The sequence below is a fragment of the Pristiophorus japonicus genome, chromosome 16 (genome assembly GCF_044704955.1).
Source record: "Pristiophorus japonicus isolate sPriJap1 chromosome 16, sPriJap1.hap1, whole genome shotgun sequence".
Taxonomy (NCBI): domain Eukaryota; kingdom Metazoa; phylum Chordata; class Chondrichthyes; family Pristiophoridae; genus Pristiophorus; species Pristiophorus japonicus.
The window spans coordinates 77,671,049-77,694,966 of NC_091992.1; the positions used below are offsets into that span (position 1 = coordinate 77,671,049).

Below are 23,918 nucleotides of genomic sequence, written 5' to 3' on the forward strand. Positions count from 1 at the left end.
GGGTACCGCAAGGTTCAGTGCTAGGACCCCAGCTATTTACAATATTCATTAATGATTTAGACGAAGGAATTGAATGTAATATTTCCAAGTTTTCAGATGACACTAAGCTGGGTGGCAGTGTGAGCTGTGAGGAGGATGCAAAGAGGCTGTAGGGTGACTTGGACAGGTTAGGTGAGTGGGCAAATATATGGCAGATGCAGTATAATGTGGATAAATGTAAGGTTATCCACTTTGGTGGCAAAAACAGGAAGGCAAAATATTATCTATGTTATGTATTGATGTGTGTATCGTCCTGGTACCTTAAATGTATAATAAGCACAATGGTACACCACAGAGGGCGCTGTGGTGGGAAACCTGAAAGTACCTGCAAGAGGCAATATAAAAGGCTGACCACCACACCCGAGAGTCACTCTGAGGCTTTTCAATAAAGGGCGAAGGTCACAGCAGTTAGATTAACACCAGACCGTGTGGAGTCAGTGATTTGTGTGCTGCATACACCACATTGGTGACAAGGAAGCGGACGAACTCCACGCAACCATGGCTACTCTGGGCTTGCTAAAGGATTTTACCGTGGGCAATGATTGGGAGGCCTTTACGGAAAGGCTCGAGTACTACTTCACAGCAAACGACCTGACGGAGGACACGGACACAATGAGAGATAAGCGTAAGGCGATATTGCTTTCCAGTTGTAGAGATGAAGTTTACTGTCTCGTCAGGGATTTGCTGCCACCCGGGAGCGCCAGGGACAAGTCATATGAAGAGCTGACTGAACTCATTCGTGACCAGTTGAAACCGAAGGAGAGCATCCTCACGGCCAGATACAAATGTTACCGTCACTGCAGACCTGAGGGCCAGGATGTCACCAAATACGCTGCGGACATCAGGAGACTCGCGGCGCCGTGTGATTTTGGCGCACACCTTGACGAGGCGTTACGGGACGTTTTCGTTATGGGGATTGGCCACGAGGGCCTCCTTCACAAGCTGCTAGCCACGGAACAACAGTCACTCTGACAAAGGCCATCACCATCAGCCGGGCACATATGACCTCGACTTGCAGCACCAAGCAAATAATCCACACAGTCTCGAACCCGGCAGGCACTGTCCACAGGATATCGCCCACCACGGACAAAACTGCAGAACGTGGCTCTACCCGGGGCAGAGAGCACGGACCTCGGGGTCCTGGAACTCAGAGTCCACTGAGGGGGACCAATCAAGCAGCACCATGCTGGCACTGCGGAGGAAGCCATGGGGCTCACCAGTGCAGATTTGCGGAGTACACGTTCAATACCTGCCACACGAAAGGCCACCTTCAGCGTATGTGTAAAAGAAATCAGACTCACCATGTGGCTGAGGAGATGGGGGATGATCTACTGTTCAGCGAGGAGCAGGCAGAAGATGATGAGGTGTTGGGACTGTATACGTGTACCGACAATTCGCCCCCAGTGATAAGGGAAGTAAAAATCAATGGAGTCCATGTGAGTATGGAAGTGGACACGGGCTCGGGTCCGTTGTTGATGAGTCGGAGAACTTTTGATAAACTGTGGATTAACCCAGCTGCACGACCCAAGCTGGTCCCGGTCACGGCGAAGCTGCGTACCTACACCAGGGAACTAATACCTGTTCTTGGCAGAGCGATGGTGCAGGTATCCCACGGGGACGAGACGCACGGTTTACCTTTGTGGGTCGTTGCAGGCGATGGGCCGACACTCCTCGGCCGGAGGTGGATGGGGACGGTCCATGGGAGCTGGGAAGACTTCACCACTCCACAGGCTGCTGCTCCCCGGGGTGCTGCCGTGCCCCGGGGAGCAGCGCCGACCGAGCTGGAGCTGCAGCTTCAATCCACCCACAGGCAAACCCCAGGCCCGGACCTCACACAGAGATCCTGCAGCCTCAGCCCCCACAGGCAAGCAGCCCTGCAGAGAGGGGCCTAGTCGGGGGGGGGGGGGGGGGGGGCGGGTGAGCCGGCGGGGCGCTGCGGGCGGGGTGCGAGGGATCCAGGATGGCCGGCAGATCGGCGGGGCCCACGCAGAGGGAGAGTCGGGCTGTGGAGGCCGCGGGGGAGGCGGCTACGGTGGCCACCGGAGAAGCGACGACGACGGCCGCAGGAGAGGCGGCAAGTCAGGTGGCAGCTGTAAAGTCCTGTCCCCTCAGTACACAAGGCATGTAGTGAAGTCAAGGTCACTCTGAACCTGCACCTTTATTTCACAGCTCTGGAATGCCGCACTTGCCTGAGACCTGTCCTTATATACCTGTCTCTTGCAAGTGCACCCCTGGTGGTAAGGTATGCTGGTGGTTACAGGTCATATCTTATTACAGTCATGTATTGCATGTTAGGATACAGTTATATATAATAATGTAAGATACATGACATCACCCTCCCCCAAGGTCTTATTGTCTTTATAGGTTCAGTCTCTCAGGTGGTCTACGCTCTCGCGTGGAGCGTCTGAGTTGTGGTTCAGTTGTTTGCCTTGATGTCTGTTTTTCTTTGGTTGTGGTTGCTGGTATCTCGCCTGGGCTGTCTGTTTCGATTGGTGTGATTGTTGTTGACTCGCCTGCGCTGTCTGTTGAGATTGCCCTTTCCTCAGGTTGTTCCCTCTGTCTGTCCACCAGGTGTGGTGCGAGTTCCACATTGTAGTCTGCCTCTGGTTCCGCAGTGTTGTTGGTAAATTTGCTTTTGACTTGGTCTACATGCCTCCGGCAGGTTTTGCCATTGTCCATTTGTACTACCAGTAGCCTGTTTCCTTCCTTGCCTGTTACTGTCCCTGCAAGCCATTTGGGACCCCTGCCATAGTTTAGTACAAACACTATGTCCCCTATCTCATTCCATCTCCCCCTCGAATTTCTGTCATGGTACTCAGTCAGCTTACGGCGCTTTGCCTCAACGATTTCATGCATGTCTGGGAGGATTAATGAGAGCCTTGTTTTTAAACTCCTTTTCATCAACAGTTGCGTGGGGGGGATCCCAGTCAATGAGTGCGGACGAGATTTGTATGCCAGCAGCAGTCGCGACAGGCGACCCTGCAGCGTGGGACCTTGGATTTTAAGCATGCCTTATTGAATGATTTGCACTGCTCTCTCCGCCTGGTCGTTGGAGGCCGGCTTGAACGGTGCCATCTTGACGTGATTTATGCTGTGGTCAATTATAAAGTCTTGGAATTCTGCGCTGGTGAAGCACGGACCATTGTCACTGACCAATATGTCAGGGATTCCGTGCGTTGAAAACATGGTTGCGAGGCTCTCCACAGTGGTTGAGGTTGTGCTCGAGTTTAAAATGGTGCATTCGATCCACTTTGAAAATGCATCTACAACTACGAGGAACATTCTGCCCATGAATGGGCCCGCATAGTCTACGTGCACCCGCGACCACGGTTTGGTAGGCCAGGGCCAGGGGTTCAGTGGAGCCTCCCTGGGGCCATTGCTGAGTTGGGCACAAATGGTGCACCTGCGGACACAGAGCTCCAAGTCCGCGCCAATACCAGGCCACCAGACATGGGATCTGGCTATGGCCTTCATGAGAACGATCCCCGGGTGCTCGCGGTGGAGCTCCCGGACAAATGCCTCTCTGCCTCGCAGAGGCATGACTACTCGGCTGCCCCACATCAGGCAGTCTGCTTGTAGTGATAGCTCATGCATGCGCCTGTGAAAGGGTTTTAATTCCTCGGGGCAGGCATCGCGAGCCTCTGCCCAGTCACCGGTTAGGACACATCTTTTTACTTAGGATAACGTGAGGTCGCTGGCCGTCCAGGCTCTGATTTAGCGAGCCGTCATGGGCGAACCTATGGACTCAAAGGCATTGATTGCCATGACCATCTCACAGTCCTGTTCATCAGACCCTTCCGTAGTCTGCTGAGCGCGTCTGCACAGTTGTCTGTGCCTGGTCTGTGCCTTATGGTATAGTCGTAGGACGCCAGCATGAGTGCCCACCGTTGAATTCGCGCCGAGGCGTTGGCGTTTATTGCCTTGCTCTTGGATAGGAGGGACATGAGGGGCTTGTGGTCTGTTTCTAACGCGAACTTGGCCCCGAAAAGGTATTGGTGCATCTTTTTGACACCATACACGCACACGATTGCCTCCTTCTCTACCATTCCGTACCCGCGCTCCGCCCGCGAAAGTGACCTGGAGGCATAAGCTATGGGTTGTAATTTGCCCGCACTATTGACATGTTGCAAAACGCACCCGACCCCATACGCTGACACATCGCATGTGAGAACTAGCTTTTTACCTGGGTCAAAGAAAGTCAGAACACTGTTGGAACACAGAAGGTTGCGTGCCTTATTGAAGGCGCGTTCCTGGGCGTCCCCCCAAAACCAATCGCACCCCTTCCTGAGTAGCACGTGGAGAGGCTCCAGCAGTGTGCTTAAGTTCTGCATAAAGTTCCCAAAGTAATTGAGTAGCCCGAGAAAGGCGCGCAGTTCTGAGACATTCCGGGGCCTGGGTGCCAGGCGAATTGCTTCTGTTTTGGACTCTGTTGGGCGGATTCCATCAACAGCAATCCTTCTGCCCAAAAATTCAACCTCGGGCGCGAGAAACAGGCACTTGGATTTCTTGACTCATAGGCCTACCTGATCCAAACGCTTTAGTACTTCCTCCAAATTACGGAGATGGGAGTCGGTGTCCCTGCCCGTGATAAGTATGTTGTCTTGAAATACAACCGTCCCCGGGATGGACTTGAGCAGACTCTCCATGTTGCGCTGGAATATGGCAGCTGCCGACCTGATGCCGAATGGGCATCGTTTGTACATGAAAAGGCCTCGATGTGTGTTGATGGTGGTGAGTAGCTTGGATTCCTCGGTCAATTCTTGCGTCATATACGCAGATGTTAGGTCTAATTTTGAGAAAAGTTTACCTCCAGCCAATGTGGCAAATAAGTCCTCCGCTCTGGGCAGCGGGTACTGATCCTGTAGGGAGACTCTGTTTATGGTAGATTTGTAGTCCCCACAGATTTGTACGGATCCATCAGGCTTCATGACTGAGATGATGGGACTTGCCCAGTCGCTAAATTCCGCAGGTGATATAATGCCTTCCCGCAGAAGCCTGTCTAGTTCATGTTCAATCTTTTCCCTCATCACATAGGGTACAGCTCTGGCCTTGTGATGGACCGGTCTAGCATCCTGTGTGATGTAGATTTTGACTTTGGCCCCTTTGAAAGTGCCCAAACCTGGCTGAAAGAGATGTTCAAATCGCTTTATAACTGTTGAGCAGGAGGTCCGTTCCTCTAATGACATGGCATGGACATCATCCCATTTCCAGTTTAGTTTTGCCAGCCAGCTTCTCCCCAGCAGAGCTGGGGGGTCTCCGGAGACAATCCACAGGGGAAGTCGGTTCACTGTCCCTTTGTGTGTGACAGAGCGCATAACGTTGCCGAGGACTGGTACGATTTCTTTGGTATAGGTCCTTAGTTTGGTGTCGACCCTTGTGAATTTTGGTCTGTCTCTTTTATGCGGCCACAGTTGTTCAAATTGTTGAACGCCCATGAGAGATTGACTCGCTCCCGTATCCAGCTCCATGTTGACAGATATCCCTTTGAGTTGGACCCTCATCATTATAGGAGGCGTTCTGTTGTAGGAGCAGCGGCCATTGATCGTGTTGACCCGCTGTACATCGGTGTTCCGGGTACTGTCCCCACCATCTTCTGATCCGCTTTCCGATCCATCCGATTTGTATACCAGCCGAGCTGCCATTTTTTTGCACATGCGGGCCAAATGCCCTGTATATTTACAATTTCTGCAAACAGCCTGCTGAAATCGACATCCCCTTGCCGAGTGCCCACACCCACACCTCCAGCACAGACCTGTTCCATTGTTCAAAGTGTTCCCAAAGAATGAGCTGCGTCTGGCTGATCTCTCTTGAGCTTCTCTCAGTTTGTAGTTGATTGCTTGCATTGTGGGTTGATGAGGTATGAACAGCCGTTCCTGTGGCCCTTGATGGCTTCTGCCTACTGTCGAGAGCCTGTTCTCCCGGTTTTGTCTGTGTGTGGGGGTAGCAGCTTGTTTAATGCTGTGAACTTCTTGTTCCAATATTTCCTTAGTTGACGTTCCTGCATTGTAAATCAACCTCGTTTCTTCTTCCCCTACCAAGAATGTCTGTGCAACCAGTGCTGCTGCCTCTCAGGACAGGTTCTTGGTCTGTATGAGCTTTCAGAATATGCCTGCCTGGCCTATTCCTTCAATGAAAAAGTCTCTCAGCATTTCTCTCCTCAGTTCATCGGAGAACTCACATAAACTAGCCAACCTCCGAAGTTCCGCCACGAAATCGGGTATGCTCTGGCCCACACAGCGTCTGTAGTTGTAGAACCTGTGTCTAGCCATGTGTAGCCTGCTCGCTGGCTTCAGGTGGTCTCTTACCAGTGTGCTCAATTCTTCAAATGACTTGCTTGCTGGTTTCTTGGGTGCCAACAGATCCTTCATTAAAGTGTATGTTTTCGAGCCACAGCTGGTCAAGAGATGGGCTCTTCTCTTGTCTGCCTTATCATCGCCTAACCAGTCTTTGGTTACAAAGCTTTGCTGGAGCCTTTCTATAAAGTCCTCCCAATTGTCTCCCACATTGTACTTTTCATCTGATCCGTTGTTCGCCATTCTGTGGATTCTGTAATCCCGTAACTCGTCGCCACTGTAAAGTCCTGTCCCCTCAGTACAGATTCACACGAGGCATGTAGTGAAGTCAAGGTCACTCTGGACCTGCACCTTTATTTCACAGCTCTGGAATGCTGCACTTGCCTGAGACCTGTCCTTATATACCTGTCTCTTGCAAGTGCACCCCTGGTGGTAATGTATGCTGGTGGTTACAGGTCATATCTTATTACAGTCATGTATAGCATGTTAGGATACAGTTATATATAATAATGTAAGATACATGACAGCAGTGGAGGTTGCGACGACGGAGGGCATCCGGAGCGGCGGAGAGCAAGATGGTGACAGCCTCGTGTCCAGAGCAGCAGAGCATCAAAGATGGCGGCGACCAAGGAGAAGCCTCATGGAATCCTGCTGCATCAAAGATAGCGCCTTAAAAAGGAAATGCACCCGGGAGTCTTAAAAGGGCCTTACCATGTGGTGGTCCCCACAAAGGACTTCTGTAAGGCAAGAGCGAGTCTAAAATGAGCTATGTTGATGTGAGATGGCGGATTTATAATAAGAATTAATATTTTAATGCTGAATGGTCACTGTGTTTGTATAAAATAATGGATATGAAGTACAATTAATGATAAGAGCTGATAAGGAAATCAGGGATCCGTTACCAGTCAATAACTATTTAATGTAACTGCTCAGTGTACCCGCAACCCATTGACGCACATCTGTACCAGATAACATGTACCATACTAACGCACTGTCTATGCATACCTGCCTTCCGTTGGACAAACAAGGTCGAGATCCCCGGCAACGGCTTCGGAACTGGTGGGGGAGTGAGATGTTATGTATTGATGTGTGTATCGTCCTGGTACCTTAAATGTATAATAAGCACAATGGTACACCACAGAGGGCGCTGTGGTGGGAAACCTGAAAGTACCTGCAAGAGGCAGTATAAAAGGCTGACCACCACACCTGAGAGTCACTCTGAGGCTGTTCAATAAAGGACGAAGGTCACAGCTGTTAGATTAACACCAGACCGTGTGGAGTCAGTGATTTGTGTGCTGCATACACCATAATCTGAATGGTGACAGATTAGGAAAAGGGGAGGTGCAGCGAGACCTGGGTGTCATGGTACATCAGTCATTGAAAGTAGGCATGCAGGTACAGCAGACAGTAAAGAAGGCAAATGGCATGTTGGCCTTCATAGCGAGAGGATTTGAGTATAGGTGCAGGGCGGTCTTACTGCAGTTGTACAGAGCCTTGGTGAGGCCACACCTTGAATATTGTGTCCAGTTTTGGTCTCCTAATCTGAGGAAGGACATTCTTGCTATTGAGGGAGTGCAGCAAAGGTTCACCAGACTGATTCCCGGGATGGCAGGACTGACATATGAAGAAAGACTGGATCGACTAGGCTTATATTCACTGGAGTTTCGAAGAATCAGAGGGGATCTCATAGAAACATATAAAATTCTGACGGGATTGGACAGGTTAGATGCAGGAAGAATGTTCCCGATGTTGGGGAAGTCCTGAACCAGAGGACACAGTCTAAGGATAAGGGGAAGCCATTTAGGACCGAGATGAGGAGGAACTTCTTCACTCAGAGAACTGTGAACCTGTGGAATTCTCTACCACAGAAAGTTGTTGAGTCTAGTTCGTTAGATATATTCAAAAGGGAGTTAGATGTGGCCCTTACGGCTAAAGGGATCAAGGGGTATGGCGAGAAAGCAGGAATGGGGTTCTGAAGTTGCATGATAAGCCCTGATCATATTGAATGGTGGTGCAGGCTCGAAGGGCCGAATGGTCTACTCCTGCACCTATTTTCTATGTTTCTATGTTTCAACACCACCTTTGATGCCCTAGTCCCTATTAAAACAATTACTCACTCTCACCCTGGCCATGCCCCTGGTACGGCTCTCATCTCCGCTCGCTTATGTCCACGGGACGCAGACTTGAACGGATATGGCGGACAACTGGTTTAGCCATTCACCGCTAGATTTGGCTGAACTACATAAAGCATTATCTGGCCCTACTCTCGTCTGCCAAAACAGCCCACAATTCCAGGATCATTCTGGAAAGCAAAGATCAACTCCGGCTTCTCGTCTCTACTGCTAACCGTCTTCTTAAACCCTTCTCCCCAGTCTTCTCCACCCTCCAAAAACAAGTGCGAAGAGTTCATGGACTTCTTTGTTTCTAAGACTGAGACCATCCACTCAGCTGCCTCTGCCACTTCTCTTCCTTCCCCTAGCGCACCAGGCTAAACTTCCTCTAAGGTTCCCTCCTGCTTAGCTCTGAACTCGCATCTTACTCCAGTTTCTCTCCGATCTCCTCTCATGATCTCTCCGTGCTCATCTTGTCCATGAGACCCACTTCCTGTTCCCTTGTACCTATTCCCACTAAATTGTTGGCCACTCAACTTCCTTTTCTGACTCCCATATTAGCTGATATTGTTAATGGTCTGTCTCTCCTCAGGTACTGTAACCCTCACCTTCAAATCTGCCGTCATCACCCCTCCCCTCAAAAAAACAATCCTTGACCCCATTGTGCTTGCAAACTACCACCCCATGTCCAACCAACCTCCCTTTCCTCTCCAAATTTGTTGAATGTGTTTCCACTTCCCAAATCCATACCCATTTTTCCTGGAAATCCATGTTTCCTGCCACGGTACTTAAACGGCTCTCATCAAAATCACAAATGATATCCTTGTCCTTCGCGACCTGTCTGCAGACTTTGTGACACAGTTGACTACTCCATCCTCTTCCAATGCATCTCCACCATCGTCGAGCTGGGTGGGACTGCACTCGTCTGGTTCCACTCTTCCGACCACATATCCACAGCATAACTAAGACCGTCTATTTCATCTCCGTAGCAGCGCCCGTCTCCGCCCTTTCATCTGCTGCTGAAACCCTCATCCATGCCTTCGCTACCTCTAGACTTGATTATTCCAATGCTCTCTCGGCTGGCCTCCCACATTCTACCCTATGTAAACTTGAGGTCATCCAAAACTCGGCTGCCTGTGTCCTAACTCACACCATGTCCTGCTCACCCATCACCCCTTTGCTCGCTGACCTATATTGGCTCCCGGTTAAGTAACGCCTTGATTTTAAAATTCTCATTCTTGTTTTCAAATCTCTCTGTGGCCTCGCCATTCCCCATCTCTGTAATCTCCTCCAGCCCCACAACCTCCCGAGTTCTCTGCACTCCTTGAATTCTGGCTCTTGAGCATACCTGATGATAATCATTCAACCATTGGTGGCCGTGCCTTCTATTGCCTAGGCCCTAAGCTCTGGAACTCCCTCCGTAAACCTCTCCACCTCGCTACCTCTCTTTCCTCCTTCAAGACACGCCTTAAAACCTACCTCTTTGGCCAAGCTTTTGGTCACCTGCGCTAATTTCTCGCTATGTGGCTCGGTGTCAATTTTTTTTTGATTCATAATACTCTGCGAAGCGTCTTGGGATGTTTCACTTCGTTAAAGGCGCTATATAAATACAACTCCTTGTTGTTGTTGAGTTTGGGAACCAGCAACAACAAAAGACTACATCCCCCACAACCCATAGCAAAGGAGCAGCGCCGCGCACGGTCAGGCCAACCCTACAGTAGCGGTGCATTCTGGGATTCTGATCCGAGTGGAAGGCGAATGACATCATGGCTCGCTATTAGTTCACATTGTTCGGTGTTCAGCGGCCGGGCCGACAATCAGGCTCCCAGGCTCCGAGCGGAGGGTCTGCGGCCAGTCCTGGGGAATTAAACTTCGGCACGGCTACTGCCAACGACCCGGAAGCGGGCTGCACATGTGCTCGCGGGTTCGTTCTATTTAAAAAGAGTTAAAGTCGGGAAGGGTTGTTGAGAAAGCCGGGAATTTTTTTTTTAAGCCGTGAAGGGAGCGGGCTGGTGAGAAAGCTCCTCCGTCTCTTGTGGTCAACGTTATCTTTAAATATGGGAGTTGACAGTTACGCGCAGAATGTTTCTGCGCAACTTCCGTTCCGTTGGCAGGAACCGCTCCGAATTTACTGTCGGCGCATGTGCGCTGGCTGGTTTGTGGTTGGGGGGGGGGGGTCACGGGGTGCCCCGGAAGTGCTGGTGTTGTCAAGGGGCGGTTAGTGACGGAGGGACGCCGCCGGTCAGTCAGTGAATGCCCCCAGGCTGAAGAAAGGGCGGCCGGGCCAGTGTAGCGGGACAGGTGAGCACTTGGTGTGGGCATGGGGCGGGGTGTTGAGAAAGCCGGGAATTTTTTTTAAGCCGTGAAGGGAGCGGGCTGGTGAGAAAGCTCCTCCGTCTCTTGTGGTCAACGTTATCTTTAAATTTGGGAGTTGACAGTTATGCGGATAGCTCAGATGAATACGTGGCTTGAGCAGTGGTGCAGCAGGGAGGTATTCAAATTCCTGGGGCATTTGGGGGAGGTGGGACCAGTACAAACCTCACGGTCTGCACCTGGGCAGGACCAGAACCAATGTCCTCTGGGGAGTGTTTGCTAGTGCTGTTGGGGAGGAGTTAAACTAATATGGCAGGGGGATGGGAACCTATGCAGGGAGACAGAGGGAAACAAAAAGGAGACAAAAGCAAAAGACAGAAAGGAGATGAGGGAAAGTGGAGGGCAGAGAAACCCAAGGCAACAACCAAAAAGGGCCACTGTGCAGCAAAATTCTAAAGGGTCAAAGTGTAATAAAAAGGCAAGCATGAAAGCTCGGTGCCTCAATGCGAGGAGTATTCGGAACCCAGGAAAGGGTTCTGAGCTAGTTCGAGTGGGTGAGAGCTCAGATGAACAGGACCCCAAGAAAGAATGCAAAAGACAGGAGGCAACAGAGCAGAGTAGCACTGGGGTAAGTGTAAACCACAAGGTGATAGGAAGGGACAATATGTATGAATATAAGGGGGCTGCAGGAGGGGTCAAAACTAAAAATCATGGTTTAAAAACTAGGATGAAAACACTCTACCTAAATGCACGCAGCATTCGAAATAAGGTAAATGAGTTGACGGCACAAATCATTACAAATGGGTATGATTTGGTGGCCATTACAGAAACATGGTTGCAGGGTGGCCAAGACTGGGAATTAAACATACAGGGGTATCTGACAATTCGGAAGGATAGACAAGAAGGGAAAGGAGGTGGGGTAGCTCTGTTAATAAAAGATGATATCAGGGCAGTTGTGAGAGATGATATTGGCTCTAATGAACAAAATGTTGAATCATTGTGGGTGGAGATTAGAGATAGTAAGGGGAAAAAGTCACTGGTGGACGTAGTTTATAGGCCCTCAAATAATAACTTTACGGTGGGGCGGACAATAATCAAGGGAATAATGGAGGCATGTGAAAAAGGAACGGCAGTAATCATGGGGGATTTTAACCTACATATCGATTGGTCAAATCAAATCGCACGGGGTAGCCTGGAGGAGGAATTCATAGAATGCATACGGGATTGTTTCTTAGAACAGTATGTTACAGAACCTACAAGGGAGCAAGCTATCTTAGATCTGGTCCTGTGTAATGAGACAGGAATAATAAACGATCTCCCAGTAAAAGATCCTCTCGGAATGAGTGATCACAGTATGGTTGAATTTGTAATACAAATTGAGGGTGAGGAAGTAGTGTCTCAAACGAGCATACTATGCTTAAACAAAGGGGACTACAGTGGGATGAGGGCAGAGTTGGCTAAAGTAGACTGGGAACACAGACTAAACGGTGGCACAATTGAGGAACAGTGGAGGACTTTTAAGGAGCTCTTTCATAGTGCTCAACAAAAATATATTCCAGTGAAAAAGAAGGGCGGTAAGAGAAGGGATAACAAGCCGTGGATAACCAAGTAAATAAAGGAGAGTATCAAATTAAAAACCAATGCGTATAAAGTGGCCAAGGTTAGTGGGAAACTAGAAGATTGGGAAAATTTTAAACGACAACAAAGAATGACTAAGAAAGCAATAAAGAAAGGAACGATAGATTACGAAAGTAAACTTGCGCAAAACATAAAAACACATAGCAAAAGCTTTTAATGAGATATAAAACGGAAGAGAGTGACTAAAGTAAATGTTGGTCCCTTAGAAGATGAGAAGGGGGATTTAATAATGGGAAATGTGGAAATGGCTGAGACCTTAAACAATTATTTTGCTTCGGTCTTCACAGTGGAAGACACAAAAACCATGCCAAGAATTGCTGGTCACGGGAATGCGGGAAGGGAGGATCTTGAGACAATCACTATCACTAGGGGGGTAGTGCTGGACAGGCTAATGGGACTCAAGGTAGACAAGTCCCCTGGTCCTGATGAAATGCATCCCAGGGTATTAAAAGAGATGGTGGAAGTTATAGCAGATGCATTCGTTATAATCTACCAAAATTCTCTGAACTCTGGGGAGGTACCAGCGGATTGGAAAGCAGCTAATGTAACGCCTCTGTTTAAAAAAGGGGGCAGACAAAAGGCAGGTAACTGTAGGCTGGTTAGTTTAACATCTGTAGTGGGGAAAATGCTTGAAGCTATCATTAAGGAAGAAATAGCGGGACATCTAGATAGGAATAGTGCAATCAAGCAGACGCAAGATGGATTCATGAAGGGGAAATCATGTTTAACTAATTTACTGGAATTCTTTGAGGATATAACGAGCATGGTGGATAGAGGTGTACCGATGGATGTGGTGTATTTAGATTTCTAAAAGGCATTCGATAAGGTGCCACACAAAAGGTGACTGCAGAAGATAAAGGTAATCAGAGTCAGGAAATGTATTAGCATGGATCGATCATTGGCTGGCTAATAGAAAGTAGAGAGTCGGGATAAATGGGTCCTTTTCGGGTTGGAAATCGGTGGTTAGCGGTGTGCCACAGGGATCATTGCTGGGACCACAACTGTTTACAATATACATAGATGACCTGGAAGAGGGGACAGAGTGCAGTGTAACAAAATTTGCAGATGACACAAAGATTAGTGGGAAAGCGGGTTGTGTAGAGGACACAGAGGCTGCAAAGAGATTTGGATAGGTTAAGAGAATGGGCTAAAGTTTGGCAGATGGAATACAATGTCGGAAAATGTGAGGTCATCCACCTTCGGGGAAAAAAAAAACAGTAAAAGGGAATATTATTTGAATGGGGAGAAATTACAACATGCTGCGGTACAGAGGGACCTGGGGGTCCTTGTGCATGAAACTCTTTTAGAGTCTACCTGCGAAAACATAAAACATTAAAGAGTGCCACCCGACCTGGGTGACACTCCAGACATTTCCAAGGCCCTTTTTTTCCCCCCCTTTTTTTTTTTTTTTGTGTTTTTCTTTTTTTTGGTTTTTTTTATTTGGGCACTAAAATCACAATTTTTCCCCAGTGCCCCCTATAAAAGGGAAGGGGACACTAAAAGCACCGGCAATTAAAACAAATTAACTTTAAAACGTAAAATCAAATTAAAATTTGGTTGCCGGGCGTGATGATGCACTCCAGTCCCTCCGGTGCCCACCTCTCGCGGAAGGCCGCGAGCGTACCGGTGGACACCGCGTGCTCCATCTCCAAGGACACCCTGGACCGGATGTAAGAGCGGAAGAGAGGCAGGCAGTCAGGTTGAACGACCCCCTCGACCGCCCGCTGCCTGGACCGGCTGATGGCACCCTTGGCCGTGCCCAGGAGCAGTCCTACGAGGAGGCCCTCGGACCTACCCGCTCCCCTCCGCACAGGGTGCCCAAAGATCAGGAGAGTGGGACTGAAGTGCAGCCAGAATTTCAGGAGCAGCCCCTTCAAATAATGGAACAGGGGCTGCAACCTTGTGCACTCCATAAAAACATGGAACACGGACTCCTCCAGACCGCAGAAATTGCAGGCGGCCTGGGAGTCCGTGAACCGGCTTAAAAATTTGTTGCACGGCACTGCTCCGTGCACCACCCTCCAGGCCAAGTCCCCGATGAATAGTGGGAGGACCCCTGCGTAGAGTGCCCTCCATCGGGGACCCCCGCCTCCTCCGGACGGCAAGATGGTACGCCATGGCGTGTCCGGACGGCCGGCGAGGATGGCAAAGTTGAGGGTGTGCAGGAGCAGCCCGTACAGGAAACCCCTCCGCGCGGAACTGAAAGGCACGGAGGGGATTTCCCCGAGGCAGCTCAAGTTGTGAGGCGCCGGCCCCCGAGGGAGGTTCCGGAGTTTGGCGCCGATGAGGAATTCCGTCCGGACGGGGGTCAGTTCGGACGGGATCTCCCCACGTGCTTGAGCCTCCTCGATGCACCTAACGGAGTCAGGGCCTAGAGCTGTTTTTAGCGACTCGATGGCATCGGCCGCGTGGCGGACGTTGGCAGAGTTTAGGCGCCGCGCCAGCGTGTCTGGCGCCATCCAGCCCGCTCCTCCGCCATCGAGCAGGTCCCTGACCCTGGTCACCTCACCAGCCACAGCCCTCTCTTCCGACCGCCACATGAAGCCTCGGCCGTGGAGGTACGGATTCCCGAGCAGCGGCTCCTGCAGGACGGCCGCCACTCCAGCCGGCGGAGAGCTGCGCTTGGTGGAGACTTTGTTCCAGACCCTGATGAGTTCCCTGTAAAAGACAGGCAGCTCCCGGAGGGCGGTCCTGGCACCCCCCAAGTTCACAAACAGGAGCTGCGTGTCATAATTGAGGTCGAGCTGCTGGCGGAAGAAATACCTCGCCAGAGCGCACCACCTAGGAGGGGGCTCGACGTAAAGGTATCTCTGCAGGGTCTGAAGACGGAAAGTCGCGAGCTGGGCGCTGACGCACACCAACGACTGACCGCCCTCCTCAAGCGGGAGACTCAAGACCGCGGCAGAGACCCAGTGCTTCCTGTTGTTCCAGAAGAAGTCCACCAGCTTCTTCTGTATCTTGGCGACAAACGCAGGGGGAGGGGTCAAAGTGACCAGCCGGTACCACAGCATTGCGGCCACCAGCTGGTTTATGACTAGCGCTCGACCCCTGTAGGACAGCACTCGGAGCAGTCCTGTCCAGCGCCCTAGGCGAGCGGCGACCTTGGCCTCCAGCTCCTGCCAGTTCGCCGGCCAGGCTCCCTCGTCGGGGCTAAGGTAGACTCCCAGATAGAGGAGATGGGTCGTGCTCCAGGCAAAAGGCCTGAGCTCCTCCGGCAGGGAGTCCACCCGCCACTGACCCACCAGGAGTCCGGAACATTTCTCCCAGTTGATCCTGGCGGAGGACGCGGCCGAGTAAATCTCCTGGCACTCACGCATCCTCCGCAGGTCAGCGGGATCCTCTATCGCGAGGAGCACGTCATCGGCGTAAGCCGAGAGGACGACCTCCACGCCCGGCCCTTGCAGAGCCAGTCCCGTCAACCTCGTCCGCAAGAGGCGCAGGAAAGGCTCCACGCAAACGGCGTATAACTGGCCGGACATGGGGCATCCCTGGCGCACCCCTCTCCTAAAGCGAAGGGGCGCCGTCAAGGACCCGTTAACCTTAATCAGACACTCCGCGGCGGCGTACAAAAGTCGGATCCGGGCGACGAAATGCGTCCCGAACCCGAAAGCGCGCAGAGTTCCGAGCAGATAGTCGTGATCCACCCTGTCGAACGCCTTCTCTTGGTCGAGGGATAGGAAGGCGACCGACAGACCAGCCTCCTGGGAGCAATGGATGAGGTCCCGGACCAGATGGATGTTGTCGTGGATCGTCCGGCCCGGGACCGTGTATGACTGGTCGGGGTGGATCATGTGGTCCAGCACGGCACCAAGGCGAGCAGACATCGCCCTGGCGAAGATTTTGTAGTCCGTGCTGAGGAGGGAGACCGGGCGCCAGTTCTTAAGGAGGCGGAGATCGCCCTTCTTAGGCAGCAGGACGATGACTGCCCTGCGCCAAGAGAGGGGCATCTCCCCGGTCGCCAGATTTTCCCCCAGGACCCGCGCGTAGTCGCTCCCCAGGACGTCCCAGAACGCCCTGTGGAACTCCACGGTCAGCCCGTCCAGCCCCGGGGATTTTCCCCTCGAGAGCCGGGCGAGGGCACCGGTCAGCTCCGCCAGGCTTAGCGGAGCTTCCAGATTTTCGGCGCCCTCCGGGCCGACCTTCGGCAGGTCCTCCCACAAAACTCTACGCGCTTCCTCGCTGGACGGATCCGGAGAGAACAGAGCCCCGTAATATTCACGGACCCTGTTGTTGATGCCCTCCGGATCCGAGACGAGAGAGCCGTCGTCGGCCAGCATCGTCAAGAGCTGCTTACGGACACTCTGCCTTTTTTCCAGCGAGTAGAAGAAGGGGGAGCCGCGGTCCAGATCCCGCAGGAACCGGATCCGCGACCTCACGAACGCGCCTCGGGACCCGACGAGCTGCAGGTCCTTCAGCGCGGCCTTCTTCGCTTCGTACACCGTCCGCAGGGCCGGGTCCTGGACGACTTGACCGAGACGGGCTTCCAGGTCGAGCACCTCTTTTTCTAGGCGCCCGACTCTGGCCGCCCGCCTCTTGGTCGACCCCCTCGCGTACTCTTGACAGAAGACGCGGACGTGAGCCTTGCCCACGTCCCACCATAGCCTCAAGGAGGGGAAGCCCCCCTGCTTCCTTCTCCAGTCGGACCAGAATCGACGGAACGAGTCCTGGAACCGCACGTCCTCCAGCAGCCGGTTGTTAAAGTGCCAGTACGCGGACCCCGTCCTCGCGCGGAGCGAAGCGAGCTCCGCCCACACCAGGTGGTGGTCCGAACACGGCACCGGCCGCATGGAGGCCGCCGGGACGCAGGAAACGTACGCCCGAGACACGTAAAGGCGGTCGACTCTAGACCATCCAACTCCAGGCCTCACCCAAGTAAAGGCGCTGGAGTCGGGGTGGAGATTTCGCCAGACGTCCACCAAGTCGAAGGACCCGACCAGGTCCCTCAACTTCTCCATCGCCGTCATGCACTGCGGGGCACCGGAGCGGTCCCTCGCCTCGAGGGTGCAGTTAAAATCCCCCCCGAGGACAATGCAGTCGCCGACGTCGACGGAGCCAAGAAGAGCGGACACCTCTTCAAAGAAGCGCGTTTGCTGCGGGCCGGGATGAGGGGCGTACACGTTCACGAGATGGAGCGGCACGTCCCCCAGGCGAACCGTTACGTGCAGCAAGCGGCCTGGCACGGGCTCCTCGACCCCCAAGATCTCCGGCTGAAAATGCGGGCCCAGCAAGATGGCCACCCCACTAGAAATGGCGGTGAGGTGGCTCATGCGGACCTCTCCTTGCCATTCCAGGAGCCACGTGGCTTCGTCTCCCGGAACGGTGTGGGTTTCTTGCAGGAAGCACACCGCATATTTCCCCTCCCGCAGGAGCGAAAAATTGTCAAATCTACGGCGTGCCCCTCTGCCGCCGTTGATGTTGAGGCTGGCTATGGTTATCTTCATGGCAAAAGCATAGTGCAACCTCTACCTTAACCTATTGTGGGGGAGGGAGCGGAGTCTTTTGTTGAACTCCGCTCCCTCCGCAGCCCAGCGAGGAGTCCCTCGAGCTCGCGCAGCTCAAGGTGCTGCTCCTTTGTCAAGGGCCCGCCCGCGGCCAAGGTTTTAACGGCGGCGCGGACGGACCCCTTGATCAGCTCCGGCTCGGACCATTTTTCCAGGGCCAGTCGGGCTTGGTCGCGGCGACCCCGGCTCTGGGCCAAAAAGTCCCGGAGTTCCTTTTCAGGAATGAGGAGGACCTCAGCGGCGGCCGCGAGCAGATCCACCGCCTCCCTGGCGGTGGTCTCTAGTTCTTCTCCCGCGTCCCCCACCGAGTCCCCGTCCTCCTCCGGGAGGTGGCCGCCAGCAGCCGGCTCATCGACCGCACAAGGTACGGCAAATGACCCGGCCGCTCCAACCGGCCCTGGCTCTGCCCCGATCCCACCCCCAGGATCGTCGGCAGAGGAGTCCCCACTGGGCTCTTTTAAAAATGGTGCTGGGTCGGGAAATGACAGCGGAAGGGGTTCCCCCTCCGCCCCAGGAACCGGGGAACAAGGAGAGACCCGGCCATAGGAAATCCCCAGGCCCTCCAAGTGCACCAGCTCCAAAGTAAGGGGCGAGGGTGGGTGTTCCTCCCCCTCCCCGCTGCCAACCCCCGGCCCAGCATCTACAGTGTCATTAAAACCAATAAATTGTTTTTCCGCCGGGTCGAGCGACTCCCGGGAGAAGTTGGGTATTGGCTGGGCGGGCTCAGGTTCGGCCTTTTCGGCCTCGCCCGCCTCAGTCCCCGGGACGCCCGGCCCGGCGGCTACACATTCCTCCGCGGTCCCCACGCCCCCCACGACAGGCAGATCTTCCATGCCCTCCCCAGGAGGCAGCGGCTGGGCAGCCTCGACTGCCTCACCCTCCCCGGGGACAGACTCCTCGCGCCTGCAGCGCTGCTTGGGGGCGCTGGTTGGGGACGCGGGACACGCGGCGGGCACCGCCTCCTCCGCGGAGGGATGTTGTTCCCCCTCCGCCTCATTGGGGCGGTGCCTCTTTTTGTTCCTGGGGGCGCGCGGAGGCAGGGAGACCCCCATGTCTGCCGAGGCCTCCCACTCCGCCCCCCCCTTTTTCTTTTCTTGCCCGCGCCTGGGCCCCTCTGTGGTGTTATTCAAGGGCCCGGGCACGGGCTCGGGGCACCCCGCGCTCGCCGGTGACTGGGTTGGGCTGAGCGCGGTGGTCAGACTTTCCGGCGCACCGAGGGGACCCGCCTCTAGATGTTTCTCCTTCTTCCGCGCCTTCTTTCCGCTCGGACGCTCTCCCTCCCCCCCGCCGGAGGCCCTGAAAACAAAGGCCTCCGACGATGCCCGCGCACCCATGGCTCCCGGCACGCGGACGCAACTAGGGGGAGGGGTGGCGGCAGCGCCAGCCTTGGCCGCCTTCGGTGGTTTGGCGGCCTTGGAGGCGGGGCAGTTCTTACGAACATGCCCCACCTCCCTGCAGGCATGGCACCGCACGCCGTCCGACGTCCAGAAGACGCGGTAGGCAGTCCCCTCGTGCACCACATTAAAGTGCCCTTCTGTCACGTCCTCCCGCGCCAGCCGGACAAAGAGCTGGCGGCGGAAGGAGAACACGTGGCGCAGGCTGTTCTCCCTGAGGCCGAGCGGTATGGGGTTGATCCCTGACCTTACCTCCCCCAGTTGTTGTAGGTGAGGGAGGAGGAGCTCAGCGGGAACAAAGGGCGGGACGTTCGACACGATGACCCTCTGCGCGGTGGCCTCGAGAGGATCCACCGGCAGGAACGTCCCGCCCACCGTGAGCCCCTTTTCGAGGGCCAGGGACACCGCCCGCTCCGACCCCAGGAAGAAAACAGCCTTCCCAGACATCTTGGAGGCTGCGACAATGGCCGAGGGGCCGACTACCCCAGCCATCGCCCGCACGCACTCCTCGATGCTCATTGTGGGGTGAGTGTAGCTCTTGACCCCGTGTTTTTTTGTTATAAGTGTAAATGGTGGCAGGGCAGCGGGTGGCGCAGGAGGTGCTGTGGAAGCGGTTGCCACCTGCGCATACGTCCTTGCTGGCCCTGCCACCGGCGTGGATGGGGTCGCCATCACGGGGTCCCTTTAAGGGCTACACCCACCCCAAAGTCACAGGCCTTAATGGTCTTTAATGGCCTCGTGTATTTAACTGAGCAGAGGAGCCCTTAACGAGGCACCTCTCCCCTCGTTGACAATTGGGGAGAGGCCTTGCTCCCTCTGCTCAGTTGTCTTAATTGTTTTTTTTTAAATTTGGAAGGAAAGGGTTCTCAGAGAGAGAGGGGAGAAACAGAGTAGCAGAGAAAGAGAGAGGGGGGTGGGAAGGGGGGGGGGCTGCGAGGGCAGGTCTCTCCTCGCAGCTGTGGGTGGGTGCACTCCCCAGATGGCAAAACACAAAAGTCTTTGAGGTGGTCTTCAGGTGGGGGGAGAAGATGTCTTCACCTGGGGTAGCTGGAGCCACCAGGCACTCCCAACGATCTTTAATTGGGTGATTAATAACAATCTTCAGCCTGGTAGCTCCAGCTATCCCAGGCTAGGCAAATGTGGGGGGGGTGGGGGGGGTTCCAATTGTGGGGGGGGGCTAGTTGTAAGCACGGCCCCCACGCACACTACCACACACACACACACCCCCCGCGATGTTCCGGCCCTCAGTGGTCTTCTTTCCTCCCCCCACCGATACAACAAAGTCTGTTTGGGGAAATGCACCCACACCCACCTGTAGAGTAGTTGAGTCTCCCTCCTTCCACACTGGATGTTGTTGTGGTTTTTCCCCCTCTCTCCAACTCTTTGCAGAAATGATGAAGTTGTTGCAAAGTTTTCTGCTTTTTCCTCCTCTCCCTCTGGTTAGAAGTTGTAGTGAAGCCCCTTCCTTCCTTCTGTTCCTGGGCTGGTCTCAGGGCTCTCTAGGCAGGAGCACAAGTTGCTTGCTGCTTCCCCTCACTGCTCACAGCTCCATCTGAGCAGGACACGCCTCCACTGCTTCACGATTGGTCCCTTGTGCATGAAACTCTTTTGAGTTCACCTGTGAAAACATAAAAACAATAAACGGTGCCACCCGACCTGGGTGACACTCCAGACATTTTCAAGGCCCTTTTTTTCCCCCCTTTTTTTTTTGTGTTTTTCTTTTTTTTTGGTTTTTTTTGGGCACTAAAATCACAATTTTCCCCAGTGCCCCCTATAAAAGGGAAGGGGGACACTAAAAGCACCGGCAATTAAAACAAATTAAACTTTAAAACGTAAAATCAAATTAAAATTTGGTTGCCGGGCGTGATGATGCACTCCAGTCCCTCCGGTGCCCACCTCTCGCGGAAGGCCGCGAGCGTACCGGTGGACACCGCGTGCTCCATCTCCAAGGACACCCTGGACCGGATGTAAGAGCGGAAGAGAGGCAGGCAGTCAGGTTGAACGACCCCCTCGACCGCCCGCTGCCTGGACCGGCTGATGGCACCCTTGGCCGTGCCCAGGAGCAGTCCTACGAGGAGGCCTTCGGACCTACCCGCTCCCCTCCGCACAGGGTGCCCAAAGATCAGGAGAGTGGGACTGAAGTGCAGCCAGAATTTCAGGAGCAGCCCCTTCAAATAATAAAACAGGGGCTGCAACCTCGTGCATTCCATAAAAACATGGAACACGGACTCCTCCAGACCGCAGAAATTGCAGGCGGCCTGGGAGTCCGTGAACCGGCTTAAAAATTTGTTGCACGGCACTGCTCCGTGCACCACCCTCCAGGCCAAGTCCCCGATGAATAGTGGGAGGACCCCTGCGTAGAGTGCCCTCCATCGGGGACCCCCGCCTCCTCCGGACGGCAAGATGGTACGCCATGGCGTGTCCGGACGGCCGGCGAGGATGGCAAAGTTGAGGGTGTGCAGGAGCAGCCCGTACAGGAAACCCCTCCGCGCGGAACTGAAAGGCACGGAGGGGATTTCCCCGAGGCGGCTCAAGTTGTGAGGCGCCGGCCCCCGAGGGAGGTTCCGGGGTTTGGCGCCGATGAGGAATTCCGTCCGGACGGGGGTCAGTTCGGACGGGATCTCCCCACGTGCTTGAGCCTCCTCGATACACCTAACGGAGTCAGGGCCCAGAGCTGTTTTTAGCGACTCGATGGCATCGGCCGCGCGGCGGACGTTGGCAGAATTTAGGCGCCGCGCCAGCGTGACTGGCGCCATCCAGCCCGCTCCTCCGCCATCGAGCAGGTCCCTGACCCTGGTCACCTCACCAGCCACAGCCCTCTCTTCCGACCGCCACATGAAGCCTCGGCCGTGGAGGTACGGATTCCCGAGCAGCGGTTCCTGCAGGACGGCCGCCACTCCAGCCGGCGGAGAGCTGCGCTTGGTGGAGACTTTGTTCCAGACCCTGATGAGTTCCCTGTAAAAGACAGGCAGCTCCCGGAGGGCGGTCCTGGCACCCCCCAAGTTCACAAACAGGAGCTGCGTGTCATAATTGAGGTCGAGCTGCTGGCGGAAGAAATACCTCGCCAGAGCACACCACCTAGGAGGGGGCTCGACGTAAAGGTATCTCTGCAGGGTCTGAAGACGGAAAGTCGCGAGCTGGGCGCTGACGCACACCAACGACTGACCGCCCTCCTCAAGCGGGAGACTCAAGACCGCGACAGAGACCCAGTGCTTCCTGTTGTTCCAGAAGAAGTCCACCAGCTTCTTCTGTATCTTGGCGACAAACGCAGGGGGAGGGGTCAAAGTGACCAGCCGGTACCACAGCATTGCGGCCACCAGCTGGTTTATGACTAGCGCTCGACCCCTGTAGGACAGCACTCGGAGCAGTCCTGTCCAGCGCCCTAGGCGAGCGGCGACCTTGGCCTCCAGCTCCTGCCAGTTCGCCGGCCAGGCTTCCTCGTCGGGGCTAAGGTAGACTCCCAGATAGAGGAGATGGGTCGTGCTCCAGGCAAAAGGCCTGAGCTCCTCCGGCAGGGAGTCCACCCGCCACTGACCCACCAGGAGTCCGGAACATTTCTCCCAGTTGATCCTGGCGGAGGACGCGGCCGAGTAAATCTCCTGGCACTCACGCATCCTCCGCAGGTCAGCGGGATCCTCTACCGCGAGGAGCACGTCATCGGCGTAAGCCGAGAGGACGACCTCCACGCCCGGCCCTTGCAGAGCCAGTCCCGTCAACCTCGTCCGCAAGAGGCGCAGGAAAGGCTCCACGCAAACGGCGTATAACTGGCCGGACATGGGGCATCCCTGGCGCACCCCTCTCCTAAAGCGAAGGGGCGCCGTCAAGGACCCGTTAACCTTAATCAGACACTCCGCGGCGGCGTACAAAAGTCGGATCCGGGCGACGAAATGCGTCCCGAACCCGAAAGCGCGCAGAGTTCCGAGCAGATAGTCGTGATCCACCCTGTCGAACGCCTTCTCTTGGTCGAGGGATAGGAAGGCGACCGACAGACCAGCCTCCTGGGAGCAATGGATGAGGTCCCGGACCAGATGGATGTTGTCGTGGATTGTCCGGCCCGGGACCGTGTATGACTGGTCGGGGTGGATCATGTGGTCCAGCACGGCACCAAGGCGAGCAGACATCGCCCTGGCGAAGATTTTGTAGTCCGTGCTGAGGAGGGAGACCGGGCGCCAGTTCTTAAGGAGGCGGAGATCGCCCTTCTTAGGCAGCAGGACGATGACTGCCCTGCGCCAAGAGAGGGGCATCTCCCCGGTCGCCAGACTTTCCCCCAGGACCCGCGCGTAGTCGCTCCCCAGGACGTCCCAGAACGCCCTGTGGAACTCCACGGTCAGCCCGTCCAGCCCCGGGGATTTTCCCCTCGAGAGCCGGGCGAGGGCACCGGTCAGCTCCGCCAGGCTTAGCGGAGCTTCCAGATTTTCGGCGCCCTCCGGGCCGACCTTCGGCAGGTCCTCCCACAAAACTCTACGCGCTTCCTCGCTGGACGGATCCGGAGAGAACAGAGCCCCGTAATATTCACGGACCCTGTTGTTGACGCCCTCCGGATCCGAGACGAGAGAGCCGTCGTCGGCCAGCAGCGTCAAGAGCTGCTTACGGACACTCTGCCTTTTTTCCAGCGAGTAGAAGAAGGGG

At 54.6% G+C, this 23,918-nt stretch overlaps 1 protein-coding gene across 5 annotated transcripts in view; it reads left to right on the top strand.

Moving 5' to 3' along the window:
• Positions 1–442: 442 nt before the first annotated feature.
• LOC139226609 (fas-binding factor 1 homolog) overlaps positions 443–23,918 on the top strand; it is a 200,164-nt gene continuing 176,688 nt past the window's right edge. For 4 of the 5 annotated variants that reach the window (XM_070857472.1, XM_070857476.1, XM_070857475.1 and 1 more), the window contains exon 1: positions 10,660–10,744. The gene's annotated coding sequence lies outside the window, so the exon portion shown is untranslated. Of the gene's footprint in view, positions 1,476–10,659; positions 10,745–23,918 lie in introns of those variants that run through there. The other variant, XM_070857473.1, reaches the window with a different exon arrangement.